Source organism: Pteropus alecto, unplaced genomic scaffold, assembly GCF_000325575.1.
Source record: "Pteropus alecto unplaced genomic scaffold, ASM32557v1 scaffold106, whole genome shotgun sequence".
NCBI lineage: Eukaryota > Metazoa > Chordata > Mammalia > Chiroptera > Pteropodidae > Pteropus > Pteropus alecto.
This window is the reverse complement of record NW_006442103.1, coordinates 18,327,753-18,335,753: the sequence shown is the minus strand read 5'-3', so window position 1 is coordinate 18,335,753 and position 8,001 is coordinate 18,327,753. Positions and strand designations below refer to the sequence as shown.

Sequence of the window (8,001 nt, the reverse complement as noted above, 5' to 3'; positions counted from 1 at the left end):
CAGAAGACAGTGCAGATTCCTGGGAAGTGAAATGGGAAGTTGAAGACCACATTATGATGAGGTTTAACCACAGGCTGTTTCAGTTCTGCATAGGTTTCCTCATATTTAGACACTAAATATGCAGACTTCTGGCTGGCAGGCCCATGATGCAGCAGTGACTCAGGTTTCTTAGAGCTTCTGCTCCTGAGATTCAGTTCTTTGTAGTCAAGAAGATACCTTTAGATGTTGGATTTAATTGCATATGCTCTCCAGCCTCCAATTCGGAAGATGGAACAGACCTTCCGCTGCATGTAGGTCGGTTGCTTTGGTTACAAGCTGTGGGTACAGTAGCCTCCAAGGCCCCATTAGTCTTTTTGGAGTGAAGGGAGGAGGAGAGTTTTGGACCCAAATCTTTCAAGTTTCTTTACCTTGTCAACATTTAAGAACAATTTACTTACATAGATCTTATTACCTAAAAAGGCCAGTAAAGACTGTGAATCAATATAGTGTTTTTGCTAATGGGAAGATTTTAGAGAATTGAATAGCCTTCTAAAAAATCCTTTATCTCTGGTTTTTAACTATGTGGTCAGGTTTATTTAAGATGCAGCTTGCCCTCATCCCTTTTCTTCTTCTCAGCCAGGCTTTTACTCTATCTGGTAACAGATATCTGGAGACTCAAATTGCTGGCTCAAACTAGCATTTATTATTAGCTACCATAAGGATTTGGCACTGGTATTTAATTTCTTCTACCAAGACTAAATATTCCTGGATTTTATGACCTGGTCCCCAATAGTATACACCTTCCAGGGCTTGGCCTCTGCAGTCTCATCGCATCTTATTCTTTGCCGTGCCTCTTCCATTAGAACTTCTGACCTGGCTGGGAATAAAAGGGAAGAAATATTCACTCCTTCATAGCGGGATCCTGCCCTGGGTTATACTAAGCACTTTATATGTTACCTCATTTTATTCAACAATTCTGTAAGATATTTTTATACCTATTTACAGACTGATTCATCTAAAACATTTATTACTTTTAATAATGTATTGATTAATTTATCCAAAATATTTAAGGTGCTGTTTAAGGTGCTGAGGATACCACAGTGACTACCAGATGAGGTCCTGGCTAAGGCACAGAGAAGTTAATAACTTGCCCAAGGTCACACAGCAAGACAGTGACAGCTAGGATTTAGAAATAGATCTAATGGATTCCGAAGGGATGTGTGCAACCCCTATTACATCATGCTGCTCTTTGCATATACTGCATGTTCTCTGTTGTGACATAAATCAAGCTATGAAAATAGGCGAAACACCAGGATTTCTTTGTTAAAAAGATTCTTGATGAATCCAAGAAAGAAATCTGTCTCGGTGCTGACAAGCACACCTGCCCTATAAATGCTTCTCCTCTCTTCCCCTCCCCCGGTCCTGCTTTCTGTCCACCCACTCATACCTGGGTCTAAACTGGACAGCGTGGCCTGCTTTGGCATTTGGATGTGTTTATGCTTTGAGGACTGGGAGAGTTTTGTTTGTTTTCTTGGCTTCCTGAACATTCCTTGCCCACTTGCAAGTTCTTTCTTGTAGCACAATGGTGAGTAATGTGTCGTTAACATTGTAATGTGGTCATGCGAGTTGGAATATTTTTTTCTTTTCCCCCCGCTTCTCTCTGATGAGTATGTGAGTGGGGACTCTTGGGTCAAATTGCCTTCTGTAGTTAATTCAAATAGAGAAGCCTTTCTGTATTCAGAGAACTAGAAATATTCTAAAGGTTGGGAAGACTATTAAAATGCGGTGTCTTCTGCCCAGCTGAAATTCAGTTTCATTAGCTTTCTAGGTTTATTCTTTAACTAATGTGATCCAAGAGAGTACTTGTTTTAGATTATGGCCATCATCACCATGTGCCATATCTGAGATGAATGGTGTTTATTCTGGAGTTAAGAGCTTAAAAAGAGGCACAAGGATTTTTTTTTTTTGTGAGCCTTACGTAGTAGAAAGCATTAAGAAATGCTTCAGTCTGTGAGGGTGAGGAGCCGAGTTCCAGCTTGAGTTCTAGGGATTGAGTAGGTGGGATCAAGGTTGCAAGTGTTAGAACTAGTTAGTATTGGGGATCCGGTCACTTTAGTTTGGGGATTCAGGAGTGTCTGGGCATGGCTCATGAGGTTAATGAGGTGATTTATATAGCTTTGTCTAACCTAGTGCTTGGTACTTTACTAGTGCACAATAAATGTTAGTTAAATATCTTAAACAGGTACTTGAATGTTGAGTGTTGTCAGTTTGTTTTTCTTGGGCAGCTTCCTCGTTACTAAATATGTTCTTCTTTAGAAGAATATTTATTGATCCTTAAACTGTGGGTAAACCATTTGGGAAAGGGATTGAGGTAACAACGATTTATAGTGCCAGATTTTTACTGAGATTGTGGTCTTAACATTTACGGATTGAATCAGTTAGGCCTAGCATTGAAGGGGAAATCTGTGATTTTCCATTGCCGGAGTCAGTCCTGTGCTTTTTTTGATAGAAATAACTTCTTGACCCTTTGGTAGGACTGAAAATGCTTTTTTTTCAATTCTGGTTGCACTGGGTTTGACTTTTGATATTTGAGAGAGTTGCCTCTGATGTTTCCTTTTATCCCCCTCCATTTGTTTTCAGTGAACGAGCTAATATATTTGAAAGTATTTTGCTGTCACTACCAATAATAATATTAAGATAATAATGGGATAGGACTCATTTTTATAAGGGTTGGTTTCCTGGATTAATGTCAAGAAGAAAAACGCAGAGGAAAATGGGATATTTGCCAGATGACTTGTGTACTAATTGATACTTTTTATACTTTTTGTGGAAGGGAGAAGGAAAAGCAGAGACCTGTCACCCTGAGAACCTGGCCTGGTGCTATGTCATCGTGAACGGCTGCCTGTACAACTTTGATGCCCTCTATGGTGGCAGGAACGTATAACAGGATTTGTCATGTGTTTGACCTTAGAGGCTTATAGTGCATTCTGCCGGGAGCATCTGTCTGCGTAGGAAACAGCTCATCTCGGTTTGCTGGTAAGATCAACCACATTCCTGTAATATGGGTCTTATAATAAATAACAAAAATGTATCAGTCTGGGACGGTACCTGCCTGGCCTACCTGCCTGGCCTCTCGACATAGTAAGAGTAGGGAATCCGTGCCTTTGACTCAGATATTTGGTTAGGTGTTATCATCAAAAGCCTCTACAGTCAACTTCCGATTGGCATTCTTGGAGAAGAACATGTGATTTTAATAATTCAAAAGAGCTAGTTATTTAGTAAATTTGGAAAGGACCTCTTTTTAAAAGTTCCTTTTCATTTTTTTTTTCTGTCTCTGGCACCTGGCACTCAGTAAAGCTCTGTCGAATAAAGGAAGTTAGCTGGTATCTGTCTTGGGGTTTTCTCTGGAACCAGCCCGTTAGATGAACTTCTAGGAAACAAGGATGATGACTTATTGGTTGATGTGTCACCTTGAATTAGCAGACTGCCTGGTATAGAGCGGGCCCTTAATGAGTGCTTATTGAATAATTGAGTCAGGAAGTTGAGGTTTTCATTAGGGAAACATCGCAGGGACCTGGGTGCTGCTGTGCTCATGGCGGCCTTTCCTGAGAGGCAGGAGGAATGTAGCTGTCTCACAAATAAACGTGAATAAAAGCGAACATGAGGAAAGTGACCGCTTTGATGCTTCCAGGCATTTTACACTTTTGCACAAGGATTTGCACAAGTAATTTGTTAAAAGTTGGTTCTTTATTTCTCTCTTGGTTTTTATTTTATGTCTTATGTAGTTATTACTGTGATTTCTGAATAGCCTATGGACAAGTATTATAGCTTCAAACTATCAATAGACATAAAAAGAAAAATCTATCCCTGTGTCACATAATTTTACCCTACCCTCTCGCTTCAAAACTTCAGACCTTAGGGGTACAGTGCTAGAAGAATATTTTCAAATTCAGTTTATATCTTTAGTGGTGATGAGCAAAACAAAAATAATGATTTGATTTTAGCATGCCTTCATGATTTTCTCTACACGATTTCCCTTCTTAATATGGTTTGCTTAAGTGATTACATTTCCTAAATATGCATTTTTTTCTTTGATACATATCAGTAGAAGTAAGAGATTTCGCGGGTAGCAGGAGGAAAGAAAATTTTCATAGGTAAATCCATAATGTGAACCACATGGAGAATTGAACGTTATCAATATCTTGAAGTCAAGTAAAGATTGCTGGAGTGCGAGTCACCAGATTTATGTTCGATACACAGTTTTATCACTAGTTAACCCTGTGACGGTGGACAAGTCGCTTAATCTTACACACCTGGTTCTCAGTGTTGTCACCTGCAACTTGAGGGTGTGGGATGAAATGATTTCGAATGTCCTAGTTCTAAAGAGCTAAACAAGGAAAATAGACTTTCTGCACCTCATCACCAGGTCTGTTCCACGAGTTATGTAAGTGACGGGAGTGTATGGTCTATATTCCCAGCTAGACTAGAATTGTCAGATTGTATTATATGCTCATAACTAATTTGATGTGCATAAATATAAGAGGCTTGTTGCTTTTAAAAGAAACATTATTACCATGAAAAGCACAACCTATACAAATAAATGAAAGAGACCCAAATAATACGCAGGATACCCAGGGTTAGAGTTTCTGCTGCTTAGCTCCTACCTGGAAATAGAAACTGTGCGTGTTGGTGGGATTGGTAGGTGGTGGGGAGATGATCACGGCTAGTGGACAGTGCGGGTGAACGTGGATGGTATTTTTAAAAGCGAAATATTAGAGAGTTCTTTAGCCTGTGGAGTTTGTATAGCCACACTGATTAGATTTTGCTCAGAGTCCCTAGAGAACTGATATGAACTTCGTATTCAGGTTCAGAGCACCGAGGTCCGAGCTCCTTGTTTTCTGGGTGCCATTTAAGCTTTGTAGGCCTCTCTGTGTATATGTGTTTTCCATCAGAAAAGAGGGTATTAAAAACTCAGTACTTAATATTTAAAATATTAAATGAGGCCATATTGTAAATGTGCTTTAAAACTAAAAATTTACTGCAAAAGAGAAACTATGTTTTAGTGGACAGACAGCTGTACAAATATATTTGTACAGACCTTGCATATATGATATCTATGGACGAGTGATGACACTTGAAACCAGTGAATAATTCACAAGCCTATTTTATGTATAGATGAGCGCTCAATTATTCACATATATGGGCTAGCATGAATAATTTAGGACCACATATCTATTAGACATCTACTATGTGCCAAGCGATTTGTTAGGACTGTTTAAAGATTTTAAAAGTGTAAAAGAGAGGTGCCAAACTCAAGGATCTTAATTCTGTCTAGAATAGATCTAGTTCTGCCGCCTGGGGTGAGCTCTTGCAATATCCTAAAGACTCAGTTTAAAAAACTGCTGTAAGCCATTCAGCCAAACTGGTTTCTCCTACCTCTTCCTGCTCCACGGGACACTAATAACATGTGGAGATTTCTCGAATACCTTGAAGGTAGAATTGTGGCTTCCCTTCTCATTTGTATCTCCAGGCCCTAGGGCAGCGCCTGAGAGTGATGGACTCAGCTTGGTCAATTTGGAATGAATGACTGATAGTCACATTGGAGAGATAAGATGTAAGTGTCAGGAAGGCCAGCTAATATTACAAAGCACTTTAAGATAACAGCATGTGCCAGTGAATGTTTTACATACTGGCCTGTAGTTCAAATGAGGTTTTGATGTGGCCAGGAAGTATGGAACTTGCAGATGGAGAATTAAAAATAATAATAATAATAATAATATGTATCTTTTTTCAAATAAGGTTTTTTAAATTGTTTGAGGTTTTTTAAAAAATTATTAGTTATAACTTGAAGGAAGTTAATTTGCTAGAAGAAATTTATGAAGCGTATCGATTTCCTATGGATAGCTGATTGCAGATAGTACAATAATTGGACTTTTTTTCCCTTCTGCTGTTTCTCCCCTTGAATGGAAGTTCTATACCTGACAGTGAAATGACAAACAGGTATCAAGAAGGGGAGAGAAGGTGTTAGCTGCTGAGGGTTGATTCTAGGGAAACTGCGTGTTTTGCTATTGGACTGGTCTCTGTTGATTTGTAGTATTTATTTTTTCTCTCATGTCAAAAGTTCAGTAACCAGAATCTTTAAGGGCTCAAGTTGAACTTTTGTTTTTACAGACTAGTCTTTTGAAAGTTGAATTTCTTGAGAACCAAACCTCAGACTATCCTTGGCCCTAACTGAAAGGAAAAACAAAAAATTCATTGTGTGTGGCAAATAGACTTACTGGTCTGCATCTAAAAAAATAAACATTAACATGATTTCTGCTTCTATTCAAGTTACTGTTGTTGTGCCAATATTATAATAATAGACTTTCCCTCTGACTCTCTGCCCTTATTTTTCCAAAGGTCACTTCCATTGTGCAAGCCTTCCAAATTATTAAATTTCCCAAATAACTGTAATCCAAGGCGTCTTTATCAGTAGCACCGAGAAGACACATGCCCATTCATAAGGGCATCCCTGCGAACTCTCCTGATCTTCATGTTGGCGCTTGGTTTCTAATAGGGATTTGCCTCTTAGAGATTCGTTCGCTACTTGTAGGCCCGATTAACAACTTAGAAAACTCCTGAAAAAAGTAGTGAAATCTTATTCTGACACATACACCTACCAGTGGCTGTGACGAAGCCATGGGGCCAGCTCTTGAGTCCTTACCGGTGCGTATCCACAGTAGCCTGTGGCAAACTAATAGCTTGCTTTGCTAGTGGTAAATTATACAATTGGGTTGAATTTTTTCTTCTTAAGTTCGATTCAGGGCAAGAAGTCGACTTTTCTGAATAGAGACTGTAATGGAGGTGGGAAACAACACAGAATTGTGCATGGCGAGTGGGAGGAGATGTAAACATTTAACGACAATCCAAAAAGCAGACAACATGTATGAGGTTAAGAGAAGGTTATAAAATCTTCGAATTTAGGATGAGAATAGTAAGACATGAAGGTGGTGAAGTAGGACCGGCAGATTAAGATACTAGGATTTCAGCGAGTATGCGTGAAATGACTGTGCCTGGAGATTTGAGAATGAACGAGGTGTTTAGCTGTGTCTGTACATCTAGGAGAGAGGAAAGACATTTTTCTCTTGCTGTTAATTTTGAGGGACCACCTGGCAAAAGGTACAGCTAAGGGAGCCCCTTGACGACATATTCTTGAAGGCTCAGAGTTGAAAGCCTGGAATGGGAGTGACGAGCTGGATGCCTCGGGAATGGCTGTGGGCCTGGAGGGTCGGTCCAGGAGGAGCACGGGGAGCTTTTCAGGAAAAGACACAGGGATGGCGTTGAGCACTAGCTGAGTGAGGCAGAGTGTGTGGGAGGCGGTTTGTAGAAGAAGGCAACTGATGTTTTTTGAGGACCTACTGTGTGCTAGGCACTGCCCTGAAGGCTCTGCGTATCTTGTCATTTGATCCTGACAAGAGATCTGAAATGCAGCTCTTTCCCCATTTTAAACGTGCAGAAACAGAGGCACAACATGGCTGTTACGTAACCCATGGTTGCATAGTGATCTGAAATGCAGCTCTTTCCCCATTTTAAACGTGGAATTAGGAAACAGAGGCACAACATGGCTGTTACTTAACCCATGGTTGCATAGCCCTTAGTAGTAGATTGGGGATCTGAACTTAGATCTGTATAAACCCAGAGCCAATTCTGTCTGTCAAGGTGGAGTTGAAAGGCGTCGAAGCAGTGAGGGTGGGCTTGCACACGGGTGGGCTCCCAGGCGTCCCTGGTCCTCCCTGGACTCGGTGCAGGGCCTGCTCCTGGGACCCTGGCTGGGTTTGTAAAAACCCTGGTCCTGCCACTTTTTACCTGCGTAGCCTTGGGCAGGTCACCTAAGTGTTGTGAGCTTTGGTGTCTTCACCCATGATTTGAGGTTACCGATACAAACAAACCTCTTAGAGTTGCTTGGAAGTTTAAATGCAGTAATGTCTAAAGCTTTAACATGTATTATTTCTCTTGCTTCTTCCTTTAGACCCATCTTATTAT

General features: G+C 40.3%; 1 protein-coding gene across 8 annotated transcripts in view; it reads left to right on the top strand.

Moving 5' to 3' along the window:
- OTUD7B (OTU deubiquitinase 7B) overlaps positions 1-8,001 on the top strand; it is a 48,571-nt gene that overhangs the window by 11,241 nt on the left and 29,329 nt on the right. For 7 of the 8 annotated variants that reach the window (XM_015595490.2, XM_025052165.1, XM_015595488.2 and 4 more), the window contains one exon: positions 2,813-3,015. The gene's annotated coding sequence lies outside the window, so the exon portion shown is untranslated. Of the gene's footprint in view, positions 1-270; positions 295-2,812; positions 3,016-8,001 lie in introns of those variants that run through there. The other variant, XM_025052166.1, reaches the window with a different exon arrangement.